At 36.5% G+C, this 22,759-nt stretch overlaps 1 protein-coding gene across 9 annotated transcripts in view; it reads right to left on the reverse strand.

The window, feature by feature from the left end:
• RGS7 (regulator of G protein signaling 7) overlaps positions 1–22,759 on the reverse strand; it is a 284,031-nt gene that overhangs the window by 135,343 nt on the left and 125,929 nt on the right. The gene's annotated exons all lie outside the window — the stretch shown is intronic.

Consider the following 22,759-nt stretch of genomic DNA (forward strand, 5'->3'; position numbering starts at 1 on the left):
CCTTCCTTTCTTTAGAGAAGAGGAAAAAAAGAAATTACGATATGATGCACTTTTGCATCCCTGGAGACAGTAGACCCAGGAATGCATGGTTTTTTATTGGTAATGGGATGAGTATGAAAATGTTGAAAATCTTTTTATTGTATTTTTGATACTTCCACATGTATTAGCTATTTGTTTCCATCTCAGTTTTGCAGGCTAAATAGGTCTGTACCTTTTGTAATTCAAACCCAAACCAAAGGCCTTTCAGTTTCACGTGAACTGTGAACAAGTTTTTTATTGCAGAACGCAAAGAAATTGGTCTCAGTGGCAGATAACGCCAGTTTTTATTCTTGCATATTTCTTGACTGAAGCTTACAGATTGGATAAGTTCCATCTTTCTTTCCTATCTCCAAATATCTAGCTTCTTACAATATAAAATGTAATTTGAGAAAATGCATTATGACTATCCCGCTTCATTCCTTGAGTCACCAACATACTCCATAAAAAGAATAGATCTTTGCAAGACTGTGCCTTTTATTTTATTAGTCAAATCTTAAAACATTGTCCTATCTTCCCTCTGTTCCCCATTAAGTTCCTAAGCATTTCATTAAATGTTTATGGCTGAACGGCATTGAAAAAATGTTCGTCAACAACAGACAAAATTCTGTTATGCACCTCTTTTTTGCAGAAGCAACATGATTCAAATCAACATATATATGGCATTAGATAGTTATAGCTGTGAATTAATTTGCCCAGGGGGAGGTGTTGTACAGAGTCAGGAAAGGGGGAGTGAGTTGGGGCCCGGAGTGGTGCATGTAAGAGCAAAGAACAAAAATTTATGCCAAAAATAAAAACAAAATCAATTAATTCCACTGTTCATGCAAAAAAACCTGTTTGTACAGATAATGTTTGGAGGTTTAAATGCTCCATGTACATATGGAGCATACATGAACAACCCAAGGAACACAAATCCAGTGGCACAGTCCAACACAAAAAGTACATACAAAAAGTAGATATTGTTAGTACAGCAGAGAGCAAGACGTGGAAGACTGAGTCTATTGCTCACAATTAGAGAATATACAAATGTAATTCTGAAGAAGGGAACTAATGTTCATTGCAATCAGTAATCAAATATTGAGTCTGTTCATGACTTTTGTCTGCCATGCAATTTTAATTACTTAAATAGAAAGGGCTACTAACAATGTATTGAATAAATTGTCAAATAGACAAAACTGTTATCTCAGAAATGAAATCTGTCCTTACATTTATTATCCATATAGTAATTGAAGGCCTGTTTTGACACCTTCTGAATTCAACTTAGAGCCTGCCTTAATGATCTCCTAAATGACAAAGAAGTCAACTCAGATTCAGGTGAATATCTCTGCATGGATCTTGTATAGAAATAGAAGTAAACTTGATGATAAATTCCATACATGCAGTGTAAGCTTCCAGGAATATTGCTGGAACTGCAGGGCGAACAACAATGGATGTTACACTGGGACAGAGTTTAGAAGACAGTTTGTATTAAGGCAACATGATAAAGGTATATTTACATTATAATAAGGATTACTACAACTGCGGGACCCAGATCTGGAACGCAGTGTTACAAGGAGTGATATGCCGCCACCTCTCTCTTGGGACTGCGCAAGAGCGCAAACATGCCAGGCGCAGCATTCCTAGTGCTCTCAGTAATTAGTCTTTTGAGAGCATACAGAATAAAACGTTAACTGACATTCACATTTGTTTTCCTAAACTGCCTTCATGGACTCAATCTAAAGTGCAGAAGACCTCACTCACACTATAGCTCTGGGGGAATTCTCTGGTTTTGATTAGCAAAGTGAGAACTAGCATGGCTGCTTTGCAAAATTACACCTTCCCCTTCCCTTCTAGCTCTGAATATCGTTCCACGTTAGCAGAAAACACCCTCCATGCAGAAGGCAGTTTACACTCCATACATCACTGCTGGGAACTGACTTGTTTATTCGGTATACAGAGATTACTGTATAAATGAGTGGGAATGTTCTGAAACAAGATATAACACAGCACCTGACTCCTAATCAGTTATAGCAGACCTGGGATTCTGTATGTGACTAGTCAGACTACAAAAGCTTGTTTGTCTTGTCTTAATTTGCACAAGAAGAAAAAAAATCCTGTGTTTTGCAGTCATCTTAACCATTAAACATAAGAACTCATGAAAATTCAGCGCAGAAAAAAAAATTCCAATTACAGATTTGAAAACATCTAATCCAACATATGTGTATGCACTGCTGAACTTCTAATATATGTAGTCCTTATTTCTGTTTCATCTGCTTTAAATTCAGCTACTGTGTAATCTCTTCCACTGCAAAATATTATGTCCTCATTTAATTACATTTGGGAAACAGCACTCAAGGCGCTTCACCACCATTCATCAACAATGACCTAAAACAATAAAACGGACAGAATAGTTAAATCAGGGTGCCAAAATAAAATCCTTGTCTAATTTTGCTCAAAGAAATCTAATCCGGGAAGCACAAGCTGCTGCCTGATACACTAATTTTCCTTCCTGATGTGTCACTGTTTGCTTCTGAGTCACCTGAAAAGATGCTCATAAGTGAAATATAAGCTCCCTCACTCTGCCTCAGAATAATGTTTTCACGGTTCCTTTACAATCTGCTTACCTGGCTAAACCTGACTGGCCTTGACAGTGCATTGGGACCTTTTTTAGCCCTAAACCATCTCAAAAAAAAAAAAAAAGCCACAAACAACAACTATCTCCTGATCACTCTGCAAACAAAGCTCAACGTGCATGAGAAAAGGAAGTTACATAAGCACCTCTTTTTCAGTCATGTATGAAAGCAATGCAAGGCTTCTGCGGAAGTTTATTTAAATAACTGTAGGCTTAAAATACTTGGCCATTTGTTTATTACAGTGAGTGAATTCTAATCCTGAAAAAACCTCAATAACTTTGTGAGGCATACACAACTCAAATACTAATATCCTATTTTAAGTTTGGTTTACAACTTCACTTGTCGTCTCCTTGTGAAAAGGACTTGACGTCTTGTTCTTCACATCTGAGGACTCTGTCCAAACTCTTTTAATGACTTAATTCTATGACAACAGTGACAATGCAGCTTATATGGAATAAAAGATGATCGCAAGATCCTGCAAGAGAAAGGCTACAGGAGGAAGGAGCTCTTGCCATGAACCATCAGACTACCTCTGATCCAAACTTGTTAAAATGTGCAACAAGTTACAACATGTAGCAAGTTCTTACACTATGTAATAAGTTTCCCTAGATGACTCCCCCCACCCCACCCCACATGCTTAAACACGTTAGCAAGACCCAAGGCAATCCTGTAACTGCACAGCAGCCTGCAGGAGGATTTTGTTAGCTAGCCCTGCACTCACAGATGCATGCAGCGCTGTGGGCTGAGGAAAGAAAAAGAGAAGTGTAGAGGAAGTTGCAAGATTCTTTACCAGGTAATGGCCATTTTTACTGTTTTCTAACATGCAATAACCAAATATTCTTTTCTTGTTAGTATTATATTGATAATGAATTACCTACACTGTTCTTACTTTCAGCTATATTCCTCTCTTAAAACCCCATTGTACTATATATTCTCTCCCTCTCTTACACACAGACAATTCTGCTACAAAACTTTCTGTTGAGACTCCCACCAGCTAAAAAGCCTAAAAATGCTCAGGATTCAGAAAATTTGGAAAAAAAAGTACTCTGCTGTGGTTCAACGAGGAGAAAAATCTGTATCTTTACATGAATGGCTAGACTACTTCTGCAGAGATGCACTTTGGGTACCTCGGACTCATTTTTCTTCCCATGTGGGCTGCTCTTTGCCTGAACTAAATATGCCAAGATTCATTGCAATCTCCTGCTTTAATCGAATCATCACAGTGCCACCTGAGAGCTGCCTAACACCCCGTGAATCACGGAGACTTTTGTTCAGCTAGTCAGTGAGTGTGCCTGACAGAGGAGAAAAGAGCATGAAACACCGGAACTACAACTCCCGTGAGGCTGCACTGACAAGCACAGATCCAGGCAAACTGCTCTCCAGAGAAAATAATGCAGTGTTGCACACTAAACTAAAGCAAATCATCTCAGGTCAGGAGTGCTGACAACTCCTTTTCTAAATCAAGTATGCAGAAGTGAAATAGTTTGACATCTCTATATCAAAGATTTTAGCGTTTTTTAATTCACACAGAATTGGGTTGTTTCAACTCTGCATTCCTATTCAGAATGAACAAAGGTTGCAACATTCACATTTCCAGAAAAATATGTTTAGATTTCTGATTAAAGCACAACACTGAATGATGGCATAAAATGTGTAATATTAACCAAACTGGTCATGACAGACACTTGAACTATCTGAGCTTGCTAAAAGTCAGGGGTTCTTCTAGACCAACAACAATACTTCTCCAGTCTACCAGCATAGGGAAGCTGCCACAAATACTTTCTGCTGAGCATTAAATTAGAGTAACTTACTCTGTGACAGGAAGACATGTTTTTAGACTGGTCTCAGATTCTTTTTAGAACCTGCATTTGCAACAGTAATTATTTGAAACAGTAAAACCAATGACAAATCAATATAAAAATTCTTAATCATATTAAATAGATGCATATATATTTTATATATATATATGTATGTATATATGCATATGAATGACACTGACATATCTGCCTCTTTCCTTTTTCTGAAGTATGGAGCCACTGATGGCAGGGAATAGTTTGCCATCTCCTCTCAAACAGAAGACTTCCACAGGTCCAAAGAAGTTTTGTCTTCCTATGTGGTGCAAAGTATAATATGAAGCATGTCAGTCTTATGTCTATATTGTAATTATCAATTTGTGATTCTCCAATTAAGATCTGAATATATTTGCCTTATTTATTTATTTATACTATATTAGAACTAGCATACATACAATGTTCCAGACTGATTGCAAAATGAGGGTGCTACTATATATGCTATGGGCATGTGCTTACACTAAATTAATGCAAAGCAAGCTTTTGTCATTTTTAAAAATAAATTAGGGTATTTTGAATCTGCTTGTAAATCAATGACAGCTCTGCGCTATTATCATTGAGACCTGAGTTTATCCTAATCAGATTAAATGGTACCACTGTGCATGTCCTTGCCATCAGTATTGCATGTTGACCGGTGAACTTGTATCAATACGACTGATTGCACACTTCAGTGATACAAAAACAGCAGAAGTAACTTACCATCTCAGTGTACCATTTGAAGAACATTAGCTACCAAAACATGTCAACAAATCCCTAACACCTATTAGAGACTGTGGGCTAACACTTCCATTTTTTCAGTTAGATTTAATTTCGTTGCAATTAAGAGACCTACATCTAAATACATAGGACATACCTCCAGTTCACTGCAGGTACATGAATGCTATATGGCTGAACAGTGAATAGCAAACTGAAACAGTTTCTAGGAGCAATTTAATTGATATTAAAGAAAAAACATATGAATGGAAGGAATACATCATATTGATTCAGTTCTGGAATCAAGAAAACTTTACAGAAAACACTACACAAAAAAATTGGCTATGCGAGAAATCTACTTCCCTGATTTTCAAGATAATGCAATTTCAAATAAAATACCTTAGTAGGTATGGGAAAAGATTACAGTTTTTAAATTAACCACTTGAAAAAGTATTTAAATATTCTTTAATATCATTTCACACTATTAATATGTCATAACTCATTTTTATTCTGGCCTTTCCAAGCCCAGAAGCAAAACTGTATATTTAGAAAATGTTATAATCACACGCAGAAAATATAAAAACTTATGCACTGATATAAAAGATACCACCTTAAATGAATGATTATCATGTCTACATTCCAAATAGATTAAGAAAAATAATTCAGTTTGTTTATTTTTCTTAGAACTTTATATTAGCCATACAAGTTCCTCAGAACTTGGACTCTACCGTTGCACAACCAAACCAAAGCAAGCCTACTCAAAAAAGTTAGAAAAGTCACTCAAATGGTGAAATTCTGAAACCACTTCATGATAATTTTGGGAATTGTATCTTTTCTTTCAGTAAAATCATAATTTTCATCATGGGTGAGAAACATGAGTTTAGAATGCAAGAAAGCAAGAAGCAAGGAAGTCTCGGTGAAAGAATATTTATCTTATGAGAGGTATTTCTGTGAGAGTACTTAATTCAGAATAAAGTATGCATTCTTAAAAGCAGCTGGTAGTATAAATAGTATTTATCAATTTCCCAGGGCATGCCTTGAGCTTCTAAACAGTGCTATCAGGGATAGAAAGAATGTTTCTTAGGCAAAATATATATTTTGAAAATATGCTGTTTAAAGCTAAGATGTTTCCCGAGTTGTATCGATTGTCTGTGGTATGAAGGTCGTCACATTCAAAAAGGATTCTCCTGTACATTTTAGAAACAGACAAATTCAACTGGAAATTTATCTCAATAATCCCAAATGGACTTTTCAAAACAATGTTGTAAAAATGTTCAAAAAATGTGAGCTTTTTTTTCCCAAGGAGGAAAGAAAGTAAAATGTCAAAATTCAACAGAAAAGACAAAACAGGATTCTAGTAACCTGATCAATATGTAGGCTAATATTTTGAAGGAGAAGAAACCACAAGCACACATTTTTATTGAAGATGCAAAACAAGGACTGAGTCAGCTTATACAAAGCACACACAGACACAAAACTGACAGGGAGCTAATGATGCGTGTGGCCTCCACAAAAAACACCCACAAAACTATTAGCTATAGGATATAGTACAGTCAAGATATATTCATCCACCTAGAAGCCATGGAAATACTTATATTTACTTCAAAAATTATCATTTAATTCTAAAGTATACAAAACAGATGTTTTCCCAAATTGGTACAGCCTTCTTAGATCATCTGTTCCTAATGGTTTTAAACCCAAGTTTGTGTGGTTGAAATCTCTTTTCCTGGCTCGTCTGACAATCCAAAACAAAATAAAGCCATGTCATAGCAGCATGTCTACTCTATTTATTGTTTTAGAAGTAGATTTTGCCAAGCAAGGACGGGAAGTTTAAGGGAAAAAAAAAAAAAAAAAGAAGCAGTATCATTATCCTTCAAATGCTGAAGAGAAAAGGGGTAATCATAAGAAACATTGACAAGGAACATTGAGAGAAATAACATTTCAGGGTAAACTATGTTATGAAAATAGAATACTAATTTAAAATGAGTCTACGTATATTTTCAGGATCCATAACCTGTTCTGGACAATAGTGGATGATGATGCTGATCAATGCCCAGAATTACTCCTCATTTCACAGTGAAACTGTATGGAAAAACACTTACATATAGAAGAAAAAAATCCAACTAGCTTAGTAAATTCCGCATTACTTTTTATCTGTTGGCAGGGGGGAGAATGAAGACGGCAAGCTGATTTTCTCCTAATATCTCATCATGCAGAGAACTGAGATACTGTTGAAAATTAAATTTCTAGCCCTTTCAGTCCTTTAAATTACTCTGAGGCATTAAACTCCATTAAATGAAGAAATACAACTGCTACCACCAACACAGATTTTTAACAGTAACTTTTAAACCTATACTCTTATAATGAAATTGTTCTTAATAACTGTATTACAGTATGTTAAGCATTCAATATCAATTATATTTGGCATTTGAACAAAATGGGTTGTTGATGTAATACAATAATGTAGCACTACATGACAGATGGATTGGTTTCACAATAGTCTGTTCACTCTCTGTTACACAACTTATTTGAAAACAAGTATTTTATTTTACCTAATCCGAAAAGACATAAACTAGACACTCATGGACATTCTGAGGTACTGATCTGCCAAGCGAAATATACGGAAAAAGAAAGGATAAAGTCCACAGAAAATACAATCAAAGTGCATTCAATGTGCAAAAAATATATATATACACACACAAGAAGTGTACTGAACAAATGAAGCAGCATTAAAACCTTTACCTTTAAAATGTAACTACTAATATTCCAGTAACCCTAGTATGTTTTCCCTCCTCAGAAAAAAAAAAAAAAGCATTAGTAATTTCTTTTCTCTTCTCATCCCGCTTGAGCCGTTAGGAGTTTGAGGCTTACTTACCTTTTTATTACTTGAGAACTTCACACCCAGAAGTAATTTGTCAGGCTATAAAGAACAGTTAATATAGCTCTTGCCAGTACCAAGTTGGGAACCGTAGTGTGAACTATAGATTTATACAAGCAGAACATATGAATATTGGCCTATCCTCCAGTAACAAAAGGAAATATTGCTCAATGGCAAATTTTTTAGGCTCTGACTAATTATACAAATTAGTAAAGCTTCTGATCATAACAAAATTTAAGGAAAATACAGATGTTCTCATTAGGAGAAGAGTAATAAAATGCAGGTTTTACATCCATTTTTTGAAAAAAATATGGAGGGATACCTATCTGGAGGGTAAAAACTCTTGCCTTGCAAAGGTTTCAAAATGTATTTTTATTTGAATGGGTAAAGCCCCCCAAATGAGTGCATTCTGTATGAAACAAAATTGTGAAATAAATATTTCAGGTAACACTTTTTTTTCACTAGACAGAAACTATTGCTGTCATCTACTACTGAAGATTATAACTACATAATTTTAAAAAATTAAAGGGTTTTTTTTCAAAAAATGTGAAAATTGCCACCATTTGATTTATAATTTGTCAAAACTGCCAGGAGTTCACCTTACTGGTCATTTTTTCCAAAACGGGATTCTAGCTATATCAGCCTAATTTTAACAGGAGTTTGAATTTTGACAAATTTGATTCTGATGTAACACAATTTCATCAAAATGTCTTCAGCCAGCATGGTAACCAGGTATCTAACCCAAACACACTAACATAGAATAAAAGTCTTCATGGTATTCAGATTCCTGGCATTCTCCTAGGAACTAAAATAACTAAAATCCCAACAAAAAATAACTTGGTTAATAAAACACTGTCCATTGCTCATTTTAAAGCATCTATCTGAATGAAGAGAGCTAGTCAGAGTTTTGATGAGAGCTTTGATTCTCCCCAGTGAAAGGACAAAAACAGAACTGAAAAGTTCATGTTTACAAAACACCATTCTGTTTTATCAAAGCAGTTTTTCTCAGAAGCTTTCTTAAATGCAGTCTGTGCTAGATTGCAACAGAGCCAGTGGGACAAACTTCTGTAGAGCATCTTATTCTATCAGAATACATAGTTACCTCACACACACGCACACGTCCTGACTTCTTGGATTCATCTCCTAAATTAGACACATATTAAAGTTACAAAATTTCCAAAAGCCTTGCCCATTTCCATCCCTTGAAAAAAGATCTAGTTTTTTTTCACTCCCACTCTGCATTGCTCTATTTTCACCAGGACTGCCAAACACATGTTGGTACAGAAGATGTTTCAATTAGTCCCAATTCATCGTTTAAACATCCAATAAACTTTAAGGCTGAAATATTCTAATAAAATGAAACTACCTAAACTCCCATTAAAAGCAAGTGGACTGGCATATTAACATATGTACACACAGTGAGGAGCACGTTCCACTGCTTTGTTAAATAAAGCCCATTCCATTATGACATTTTCTAGTTTATATTTTGACTGGTAGCTATATAATTAACGAAAGCTGAACTCATTTTGTGATAATTCCTTTCGGCTGTATGCAGTGACTACACCGGCCCTAGCACTCCACTAGAGTTGATCTAAATGAATTAATAAGATAAAAACTGACTATTCCCTTCACTTATTTAATTTTTGTCTGCTTTTAAAAACAGGAACTCATCCTATGTGTTCCTATTATGCTTTTACCAAAACTCCAACCATACTTTAATTGCCTTGAGGATAAGGAAAGTAACTACCTAAAATGGCTATTTTACCCTCAAAGTACTAGTTTTTGAATAATCACAATCTAGACACTTCAAAAAAATCACATCTGAATGTTCTATACTTGCCCAATTTAGTCATAGTTTGACATTTACTGTATCTACATTTCCTTTTCCTTTGCAGTCATATTTCTTTTGATTAGAAATATTGTGTGTGTCTTTATTGTCAAATCATGTTTGTGCTACAAAAGAAAGTAGAGCAGCAATCATTAACAGATTTGAAATATGTGAGCCCTGGAAATTGTGACCTAGGCTATAAAACCATTTGCTTCATCTCCACGATACAAAATTAGGAAGGGAGACATCCTTTTCTTATAAACCAGTTCTGGTGTTTACATCCTATTATATTCTCTCTGGGCGTACAATGAGATGAGAATATTATTAAAATTAGACACACAGCAATTCATAACCAAAAACTGAAGGATCATATTCAGGATTAAAGCTCACCTAAAACATTTGTGTATTTGTTTATAAATTTAGGCAAAATGATGCCTTAAAGAATTAAGCGAGGACTTCCTAGGAAATATGCTCTAGAGGACCCTGCTTGAGCAGGGCGGTTGGACTAGATGATCTCCAGAGGTCCCTTCCAACCTCAGCCATTCTGTGATTCTGTGATTCTGTGATTCTGTGATTCTGTGACTGGTATTTTTCAGCCAAACTTCAGCCAAGACAGACTCATTCTAGGTGTCAGGTATGGTGAGTAGAACATATGACAAAATTGCTATTTTGTCATTGCAAATGATACATAAAATATTCTAGCTGGTATCTTGAAAACTGTCCTCTCCCAACCTATTACAAGCTGGAGGAATCACAGCTGTTAAAATAACCAAGAGAACATCCAAGGCGAGAGGGTGAATGTCTACTTAAAAGAGTATCAAAATATATCCCTGCAAATAGTGATCTTCCAGTACATGGAAGATACCACATCGTCAGGAAGGACTGATACTAGAAGGTAAGTTGTTTGTCCTCTCTCATTACACATGTGGTCCAGCACTTTCTATCTGCTGTGCAATTAAGCCAGACAGACAAGCCTAACAACATGAGGCAACTGTTTTACTGTGCCAGGTAGGGATCAAGAAGAAAACATACGGATACAGAGCATGCCTTATGGAGCTGCAAGTTGGCGTAACAGAGTACGTTCTACACATAAATAGGGACCCTACTTTCCATTCACTGTCATCCACAAATGAATTCACTCAAATCCAAATCCATGTATATGAATGTAGTCAGCTTGAGATTTTAACAATGGATCAAAACAGCACAATACTGTTGTGTACCCACCGCACAGATGGATACTGAACAAGCACTGAGCTATCAGTTTAACAAATAAAACAGTTATAACTTTTGCATGTACCTTCTGTTTTATATTTCTAGGATTGAACTCTATGGTTCTTAGAAAGTTATTTAAAGTTAATGGCTGATTCAGTGATGAAGTGAATGATTAATTCAATATGAATCAATGCCTTGGTTCCATAAGAGCTGGTGGCACAGTAATTCAGATACCCCTGAGAGTCCCTAGATGAGAATATCAAGAGATCTGACTAGACTAGATCAAGGACCTTCAACTCCAAAATTTTCATATGTTATTTGATGTAGTCAGATTCCGTTTTTTCACTCTAAATACTATTCATTTAGTCAGTTTTTTAGTGGGAAGTTGGAAAAGAAATGATTGATGAGCATTTCTACAATGGGAAGATTTTTCTGATATTTTACTTTAGTAAGTAAAGTGACTAAAGACCTTGAAATGACTTTTACTGTCACTTCAGCTACACTTACAGAGTGTTTTTAACCAGGGGCGGTCCATCTGTCCAAAACACTTTCAATGGCTATATTTCATAAAATCAGAAAAAAAAAACTTCCTATATCTCTACAGATAAATAGGTTTGCACTTTTTTGAGTAATGAAATTTGAGGGTTACAAGCAACTTGAAGTGGATGAATGAGCTAAGACAAACTAGTAATCCAAGACCTTTCTGTATCATACACTGCACTGAATGTGGTCTTACCTTAATTCTTAGAGATGTCCCTTAAACTCATCTCAAATGTATAGAACAGATATATTTAAATGCTCGTAAGCATTCCAAACATACTTCTGAGGAGTTCACATACTGAGCAGTTACAATGAAGAGCACAGCAAAAGTTTAGCTACATAGGCAAAGGAAATAATAGTGCAGGTAGGTTAGGGAAGAGTTACTCATTTTAACACCCTACGTGGAACTCTCACCGAGCATGAGGATAAATTAGCTGCTATTCCTTCTGTGTCCTGTCCTTGCTCTTCTTTATTAAGTGTGCTATTATCAGGCTTCATGAGATGGCTAATGCTAATCTCAGAAGGCTATAGACTCCCTGCAGCTTCGTGCAGTTAAACCCAATATGAGTTGCATGGATGCTGCACTGCCATCAATTTCCCCAAATGTTCTGAGCAGATGGTGGGCTTTTAGTAAGATTTTATCTCACTGCACATTCACTTCCCAAAGCAGACAAATCATAAGTTTTGATCATGTATCATGGACCCTGCACCTCACTTCCTCATCAAAGCCAGTAACACAGTTTCAGAGTGCTTCTTGCTTTTAGCACATATAGAAGCCTTCTGGACGTCTGCTGCTAATTAGCCTGTTTTTTTTTTTTTTCCTGCAGGCATTAGAGTCCATTTCATTCCCTATCCAAGCTGGACAGGATTGCTTGGCTAATGAGCTTTAGTAAACAACTTTACCAGGAAGCGCTGATTTTAGCCTCTTCTTGGAATGGCATGAGTGCTTTTGTTGTCTTCCCCCATTAACTTTATTATTTAAAAAAAAAAAAAAGGAAAATTCTCCATACTTTCTAATTTTAATAGGAAACAATTATTGTTAATGCGTAATACCTGTTTCATGCTTGTTCACTTGCTCTTTGCAATGTCTAACCTCTCAGTAAAGTAGGCAACTACATTATCACTTTTCCTTAAAAAAGCCCTGCTGCCAAACTCTCAGTTCTTTCCTGGCCCTGTATTTCTGCCAATTATTATTAGAGAAATTTGAGGAAGACAGGATCAGTGTCCAGGTGGCTCACGAGGATCCACTATAGTGACCTAATATGAAAGTACTTCAATTTTTCCAGAATTTTTGAGAAGGTACCTCACAAAGATGAGGTGCAGACATAGATGCAGGTAAAATCTCTGGCTTAGGCAGTCCGAAACAACTGATGGTCAGAGAGTAAACATTCATACTAATGTAAGCATAACTGTGCAACTGCTTTGTTTCCTGGGCTCTTAACTACACGCTCAGCACTATCTATCACACACTCTTAACGACAGGACAACAGGCTATACGAACATTTAATTTGACCTGCTATGACCATTATATTCTTATGACTGACTCCCAGTTAAAGGAGTTTCTGTGATATTTGAACAAATTATTTTCTCATTAATTATGTTTTGAACCAAGAAGCCTAATACTACCATGTAGTGGCTGCTCTTTAATATATATGTGAAACAAATAATTAATTCAAGCCTTAAATCTGCACAATTTATGCATCTAGTATTGTATCTAGTTCTATAAAGTAAATCTTGCCATCACGGCCCTACCATTTGCAACTTTCTATCACTAAATCAACCATAGGGTTGGATAAGACATAGTATCTGTGAACTGATGTGTACTAGGATTTTCCACAGACAGGTGTTTCTTTCAGTTCCACCCAGAACCCTTCTGCCCTCTGTATATTATCAATTTAATGCCATCCATCCACAGGGAACCAAACTGCTACCCTAATTTTGCAGGTCAGATTTTTAAATTGGTATTTTTATATAGTATCCAAGCATATGCACATACATACAGACACATCTATATGTGATTTGCATTTTGCAATTTTAAAAAATCTGCATTTATAAAATTCCATGCAGAGGGGTTTGGGAATTTTCTAGTGCTGTAAGACTTCTTACCAAACCATTTGCCTAGCATTTTGGATTCTAAGCTATAGGTACCAACTCATACAGTAATCACTTGTGCATTTAACTGTACTTTCTAATGGAATATAATGTGTGAGAAATACACAGACTTAGAAGGCTCATTAGAAATAAATCAGAGATCAATTTGTACCTTGCCTGAAAAGGGAGGCAGTGATGGTTTGCTTTATTTTCTTTTCTTTGTTATGTCAGTTAGGCTTATTATCCACTCAGAGCATTCCTATTGTGTACTTTAAAGTGTTTGAAGGAGTTATAACAACCAACTGGAAAGTGTGAATCAGAATTTGTTCATCAGCATACATAATGAAATGAGTTATTATACCAAGGAAGGAATATAAATTGTTAACTAGCAACAGTGATAGCTTTTAGTCTCAGAATCTAGATTTTATTCTAAGTTTGGTCTAAGAACTCATTTGTGGAGTTAGTTTAGATGTCAAAATCCCACGCATTAAAGAACAGAGGTACCTTCTATTTTAATTAAATAAGAATTTTCATTATCTCTATAACTATAAGTTACATTTTTTGTTATTCAACAACCAGAAGCTACACAATTGTGCTTATATCTGGAGAAGCGTGACATTACCACAATCTGAGTTGACTTTCCTCGAATTGGATCTAGTCATTCCAATGACTAAATATTTCAAACCAGACTATAAAACTGTAATTCCCAACTAATAACTTAAGGGCAGCACACTGCATAACCTTTAAAGTCTCTCAGTGTAACAGAAATTAAAAAGTTAAATCAGTTGCCAACAGGAAGCAGAATGTTGCGTGACAGTTTCCACAGCTCGTTACCTACTGAATATTTTTGCTCCCAGCCACTAATCCTTGAGAATTACACTCCATCCATATCCACAGCAAGCTTTCTTCGTACTGCTAAAACACAGCAACATAGTTAAGTGCTAGCTAATATAGCACTAACTAGTTAAATTCTAGTCAATATCAAAGTGAACACAGTAGGTGACATAATGCATAAAGAAAGGAATCCCTGCCATGAAACGCCATCATATTTAGCAGGTACAGAGAGGTTAATATTTCAGCTGGCGAGGGCAATTAATATTCAGTAATCAACAGCAGCAAGATTTCCTGCTTTACTGAACAGTTGTGACGTCAATGGGCAGAATGTTTCAAGTAGAAGCAGTAGGACAAAAAGTAATAATGAGATAATTTAAGCATGCTTAGTAAATATGTGGAATAAAACTATGCTTAAAAGAGGATACAGCCAGCCTTAAAAGGAGACAGAGATCACTGAAAAAGATAGAAGGAGAATTAACTTTTGCAGATGACTATGAATGGAAGGCAACAGATTCTTCAGGTACGGCTATAATCTCAGAAGTAACACTTGAAAAAAAAGCTTCAGACACTTCTCAGATTCATTTTTCCTTAAAAGTAGATCAGATCATAGAAGTAACTCAAAAAAACTGACATTTCTGAAGAATTCTGACATTTTCATTGAGAACTGTATCACTTTAAAAAACATTTTAAGGATCTCACGTGCATACTGACATTAAAATAAAGATTAAATGCATTCAGAATTATATGATTTATGTCATTCCTTTCTAAATTAAAAGTACTACTCTTTGTCATTATATTACATTTCATGAAGTCACACCACTAATATAACATTTTGAAAATACAAGTATATTGAAAAATATAATCTCTGTAGTTAGGCAATCTTTCCATCTTTTCCTGTAACTCACCTGCAGTTTTATGTAGTTTTTACTTTCAAAGCTTCTACTTTGTTCAGGACTCTTTGAGCAACTTTTAATAAATCCAAATCTACTACACTGCTGTTCTCACAATTCCATCCCACCTACTGTATAATAATAGTGCAGTGATGGTAGGTGTCAACAAAAAAATAGAAATAATACAGACCTTCTGCTCACTCGACATTTCCTGCAGCATTCCACAAATACATTTTCTAACCTGCCATTTGGATTGCTGCTTGCTGTTCCATTTCTTGAGGTATCTGATATACCTCCATGTTTATGTATGTACAAGAATGGAAAAAGAAAATATGTCAATTATTTATAACTTTCTACGAACTTTTTGTTCAATCCATATTTTTATTACCTTCCATAATTAAGTTACCATGCATCGCTATGAATGGCTTATTTCATGATACTTTTTAAATAATGGAAATATATAGAATTCAGAATGCTCAAGCTTGCTTACCTCCTGGAATCATTACAAATCTCCAGGTTACCAACCATTGGCAATAAACTTCCATCTTCCTCCCCCCCCAACCCCCAAAATCCACAAATTTTATCTTTCATTTCCAAGATGGAAAACTTTTCTTCTAGCTACAGCTGAGCATCACAACCACATCTCACAAATTTTAAGGCCCTGAATCAACACTGAGACTTCAAATCAATCAAAGTGTCCCAGATGAATATGTCCTGAGCTACTGTGCAAATAGAAGCCTCCTTTTTAAAATTACAACCTTCTCACACTTCTTTCAACAAGTTAATGGTAGAACTAGTGCCAAATGCTTTATGAGCAGTTCCAAGAGTGGAGGACAGCCGAGTACTATGACCTTCTTTATCATTTACTCTCCTTTCACTCATTCTCATTCTATCATCAGGCCAAAATTTATAATACTGACAAATATTTCAGTACATAATTTATTTTGGGTCATCTCCAGGTAGTAACTTTTCCCACAGTTACACACTATAGTGTGATGTTTTAAATATATAACCTCCCAAACTATTCTTTTTCCCCAAACAGAGCAAGAAACTCAGGCCCAAAAAAAAGGTGCGGGGGGAGAAAAAGCACAGGTAGGGTAAAAGAAACTACACGGAAATGAACTGTTTTCAGTGTGTTACATACATTAGAGCTTGCAAATAACTTTTTTCTGTTTCAGCTACCAAACACATCTCTCATTCAAAAACAAAACAAAAACAAAAAACAGGCAATGGGAATGAAGAGCTTATATTTTTAAAACTTGAGAGAAAGTTACATCCCCAGTGAGCTAGTGCTTCGGAAACACTTCCAAAATGCAAGAGCTTCTCCAGTTTACATGACTTGTACCAATACCATTAGCTCCCAGGAGAGTGCTCTCTTCACCGGGTCTACCCTGAAACTTTGTTCACTCTTGTTCATGACCAATATGCCATATCTCATTGTCATTAAATCAGAGAGGAAGACTGGCACCAACGGATGATAAGGACCCTCCTACAGGAAGGGAGTACAGCTATCATATGTTTTCCTTGCTATGGCAGTCTTCTTTATAGTAGAAACTAAGGAGTCATTTTTTCTCTACACAAAAGTTGGCTAAAAAGGAGTTCAAGTTCTGTGCATCTAGCCTTTCACATTTATTGTTATGAGGGAACAATATTGTAAGTCTGGATCAAACCATCAGACATTGCTGGAATAATCAAAAGCACATTTCAGGAAATCATTTACTTCCATCACAATAGTCTTATCCAGTGAAAGGACCAATGAATCACCATGTGATTGAAATAAATGCATCAATTAACTACGATCAAACGGAAGTGAGCAAATAAAAGGGCTACCACTGTGTTATTATGGAGGTACTACACACATTTTTCCAGCCGCATTTTTTCTTGTGGTCACAATAAAACGCTGCTCTCCCAGGACAATTAGTCATTTTGTGATGCATTCTAGACAAATCGACCAACAGACTTCTGAAGACAAAAGCAACGTTCAAGTCGATGTCATTGGGAATACCGACAACACTTAATACTTTTTTTTTTGGAGCTGCAAAACTGCCATAATCAGATTTCTCTGCTGACCACTATTTCTGCACCAAGCTACCCCATGCTATACACTCACGAGTGTCCAAATGAAAATGCAGTGAAGTGATTCCAAGAACCAATTCAACACAAAAATAGTCAAAATGTGGACTGTGAAACTTCACACTTAGGCTAGGACAGGAGGAAAAAGGTAAACTTCTGAGATGCAAATCTTTTACCTTCAAACTCATTCTCCATGTTGGTTACATTCTAAGATAATACAGCCTAACAAAGTTGTTTTCCTGGGCTGGTCACTTTCTATTAATTATCCACTATGGAAATTGTGTAAGAGAGTCATAAATCAAAATATTTCATTTGTATCACCTTAAAACATGTTATCCTTGCTCCTTGCTTAATACTGCATAAGCAGAACAAATCATTGAGATTAAATAGTAACATAACATTTTCAAGGTATTTACAAACTAACCAATCCTTAGCATTCCTTACTGCAGAAATAAATAAGCCTTAGATGAGGCATAGAAAGGGCTGAGTGAGATACCTAACATCACACATTTTTTTTCAGAAATCTCTGTGGTTTTCCTGAATATCACAGGAAAATGTTTCCTTATAGCACATGTTAAGCCTGGATAAGGGCCCAGCTAAGCCATCTAAGCCACAATGCTCCTCCCAGTCACATCTATAAAACCCATGGCACGGTGCTGAGCCCTCGCTGGCCTTGCACTGAGATCTGCCTGAGGGTTGAGCATAGGGATTGGAGTTCTGCGTCAGTCCTCCTGCAATCATCATGTACGTAATCGAGACAGCGTAATCTACTTCACAAGCTCTTTCTTTGAAAGAGTAGCAATCTGCTTTTCTGTGTTTTCTCTTTCATCCTCGGCAAGCACATTCATCACGCAATAGCTACTTCTCAGCCTCACTAATGCTCACCTACTGTCATTTCAGGAGTTGTCAAATGCCCAGCTCAAACACTGAAAAATCAAATATAATAAATAAGTGCTTAACTTGCAGTTTATTTCAGAACTTCAGATATAGTAAGGCTTATATGCGCAAAACACTCAGAGCAATTTTATTAGATCGACTACAAGTCCGACATCACTTAAAATGTGCAGCTGCTCTAGATTTTCAATTTTAATTGTTACAAGGTAAAATTAATAGTAATATGCCTTCTAAACTATACAGAAGATAGTAAGAATTAATAATTGTTGCTAGAAAATATGTAGTAGAAGTGAAAGCTGGGCAAGAATTATTAGAAAAAAAGTGAAGGCTGGGCCAGAATAAACAAAGGTATGGAACAGATTTTATGCAAGAAGAGATCAAACAACTGGACTGCACAATTCAGAAAAAGGATAACTGAATGAGGAGAAGACATGTAAAAGATATAAAAGGCTTAGTAAAAGTGAATATGGAACAACTAATAATTATTTCTCATGACATGAACTAAGGACATCAAGTTAAACTACCAGGCAACAGGTTTAAAATCAAGAGTGAAATGAACACTTTTATATAATTAAGCTGTGCAACTCACACCTTCAATTTAATTTAGCTAAATAAAAATTAATGGGACTTGAGCTTCTGCAGGTCATGGAAACTTCTGACATCATAACTGAGCTATACGTTTGTCATACTGGGAGAAAAGCACAGCATCGCTGTAACAAGGACCTCACTCACACTTTTTAAGGATGCAGAGTCAACAATACCGTATTTTTAAACGCATTACTCCAATTCAGGTTATGCTTCCTCAGCTCTGATTTTTTCAAAATTTTAGCACAGAAATGATGGCAGGATGGGACTGAGAGCATTCTTTGGAGAGCCTTAATAACTCTTTAATACGTTAGTTTGGATGATACGTGATAGGTGAGTGTTACATATATTGGTAAAGTAGCGTCTTTTGCACACACAATTGAAAATAGTTCATACATGGAAGAAAGAGGAAAATGAGGAAGCTGCATGATACTGAATTCAAAACATACTGAAATGAATCAATAAAAAAATCGAAAACATTTTTTCAGAGGAACCCATAGAGCTGTGAATACTGGAATGTGGATGTGCCTTCAGACATAAAAACATTATTTAAATATTTATGTTATGCTTCCCATAAGCTCATCATATTCTCTTCCTTCTCCCCCAAACACCCCCACCAAAGTCCCTGTAAATCAGATTACTCATTGATTTGCAAATTTAATTTAAGTAACACTACCTACTTTCAAAATGTATCATAACCGATGCTTTTCCAATTATATCTTTATCAAATAATTCCATTTTAAATTACTGAAAATTTTAAAAAATCCTTCTGAAAGAACGTATTTTAGCTGCAATACACTGCTACAAAATCCAAATATTCATATTTTTTCCAGATGTAGGCAATATTTTTAAGGTGCTTTAAGTTATTCCTGACAAAGTGGGACAAAAGCATATTTGCAAATAGGTTGGCCAAGCCAGTGAAGAAAGCTTTAAATTAGGAACAACGGGGAGGACGACCAACAACCAAGTGAGGAGGCGGCGGACCAGGTTGGCAAGCAAAAGGTGCAGGGTGATGCAGACAGGAAAGAAAACCAACAAAACAGGGCTGAAAGAGGCCCACCTCAAGGATATCCACCTAAATAAAGAATCTGCCTACACGACAGCATTATGGAGGAAGATCTCATACCTTTTCTGGGAAATCAACTGAAGGGACAACACAGCAGGGCACAAACAATCCAGGAGGTTTCTGGAGTGCACTAATAATAACTTCCTGACACAGGTGACAGAGGAGCTGATGAGGGGAGGTGCTCTGAAGGACCTCACACTTACAAACAAGGAAGAACTGGTCAGGGATGTGAAGGTCGGGGGCAGCCTTGGCTGCAGGGACCGTGAGATGGTGGCGTTCATGATCCTGAGAGGAAGGGACAAGGCAAAAAGCAGGATCACAACCCTGGACTTCAGGAGAGCACACTTCCACCTCTTCAGGGACCTGCTTGGAAGAATCCCATGGGATACAGTCCTGGAGGGAAGAGGAGTCCAGGAGGGTTCCTGATTTTCTAGGATCACCTCCTCCAAGCTCATAACTAGTTCGTCCTGATGAGCAGGAAATCAAGCAAAGGCTACAGGAAGCCTGCATGCACGAGCAACGAGCTCCTGACAAAACTGAGGCATAAAAAAGAAGCCTATAACAGGTGAAAGTAGAGTCTGGTCACCCAGGAGAAATATAGAGACACTATCCAAGTGTGCAGGGGTGGGGTTAGGAAAGCCAGAGCCCACCTGGAGTTGAATCTGGCAAAGGATGTGAAGGGCAACAATCAGCAGCAAAAGGAAGATGAGGGAAAATATGGGTCCATGCTAAATTGGGCAAGGCACCTGGTGACAAAGGACATGGAAAAGGCCAAGGTTTTCAATGCCTTCTTTGGCTCGGTCTTTATTGGTAAGATTTGCCTGGAGGAATCCCAGAAAAAAAACAGTTTTTACTGTAAAGGTGATCAAACACTGGAACAGGTTGCACAGAGAGGTTGTGGAGTCTCCATCCTTTGAGTTATTCAAAACCTGACCAGACATGGCCCTGAGCAACCTGCTCTGGGTGACACTGCTTTGAGTAGTGGGGTTGAACTAGATGTTCTCTAGTGGTGACTTCCAACTTTAACCATTCTGAGATTTCATCAAGCACTTGATTAGATTACTACTGAATAGTTACTACTGATCATCAGCATAACAACACATAAGTAGTTCAGGATACAATGATATGTATAAAACTTCAGACTGCTGAATTTTTTAGATCACTTTTTTTTTTCCACAAAACACATAACAGACAACAGACAAACTGTAACTGCCTTATTTATTGTATTTTATAGGGAGATAGAAAGATATTTTACACAAACCAGCTATGCCACTCAAACTTAAGTGGTTCAGGAAGCTGAATCAACATTCCTACTTTTGTAGCACCACATACAATACCCTTTCTTGCTAACAGGCACTTCTGAATGAAATATCTGCCCACATCAAGAAATAGAAAGAAGATGAGAACTAAAGGATTAACAATGCCTGAAGAGAAACTTAATATTCTCTGGATAAAAGCTTTTATGAAAGGTGGGCTCCAAATCCAGCAAAAGGATAAATGCCTTCATCTTTCATGGTCCCTCTGAGATGATAAAGGTTCTTCTTATCAGTCAGCTACTTCACATCCCTGTTGACAAAATGAAGCTTTCAAGTAACCACTGAATGATTTTGATTACATTTTAACACATAGAACGGAAAATTTATTTGGATTATTCTGTTAATGAAATCAGCAAGAAAATATTTTATACACAAACCTAAGGTATGTGGTATTTTTGGACACTGTGCACAGGCTCTAATTCAATGTAAAGAGCATTTTGAAATGTTTTGACTAAAATACAAAGTCTTTATGGTGGAAATATTATTTTTTTCAGCCCAAATGAGCAACAAGAACCCAAAGCCAATAATAACCCAGGACATACACTGGAGGACTTTTTATCTAAGCAGCCTCAGATCTCAGGCGTAATGATGAAACTTAAAAGAAGATTTTTTTAAGCACTAGATAAAAGGGAACCTGACTGAGGGATAAAAACTAGACAAAGTCTGAAAAGATCTGTTCAATGTATTATTTTATTTCACACATGGATGTCTTAGCTGTACAATGGGATTCATCAGTGCACCGATGCATTTATTTCTTAGTGCTTTGTGCTCATCTATAAATGATCAGTTTGCATTGTTTCCTGAGACAAATTATTTTCCTGAGAAAAAAATTCCCTTCCCCCAGTCTCTTTGATTCAAAGTTCACATACATTTAATTTCTAGCTGAAGGTTGAAAAAGGGAGGGGGCAAAGTAGGATAGTATTCCGAGAGGCAGCATAATCTGGCTGATATAGCCTGACATTATCTTTGTATTCCAGCTCTTGAGTTTAAGGTATATTTTAATAATATTATTCCTCATTCTCTCTCACGTGTTTGCAGGACAAACATAATACCTGTGGACCTCAACATTGACTTTCTCTTTCCTCACAGTATCCTTTTATGGAGAAATGATATATTCATTTTAAACCTAGGCCACAGAAGAGAGAGAATATATCTACACAAACTTACACATGCAAATAAAAGCAGGCCCTGCCTGCGCTCTGCACTAAACCAGAAGCCAAGCAGGCACATGAGCATGAAGCCAACCTAATACAGCCAGCCGGTCAGCAGAGCTTTTTTAGCACACGATCAGATCTATCATCAGTGTACAGCCTCCAGGCAGCGTGGGCCCAACTAGCTCACATTTACCTACAAAGGACGAT

Source organism: Struthio camelus, chromosome 3 (genome assembly GCF_040807025.1).
Source record: "Struthio camelus isolate bStrCam1 chromosome 3, bStrCam1.hap1, whole genome shotgun sequence".
Taxonomy (NCBI): domain Eukaryota; kingdom Metazoa; phylum Chordata; class Aves; order Struthioniformes; family Struthionidae; genus Struthio; species Struthio camelus.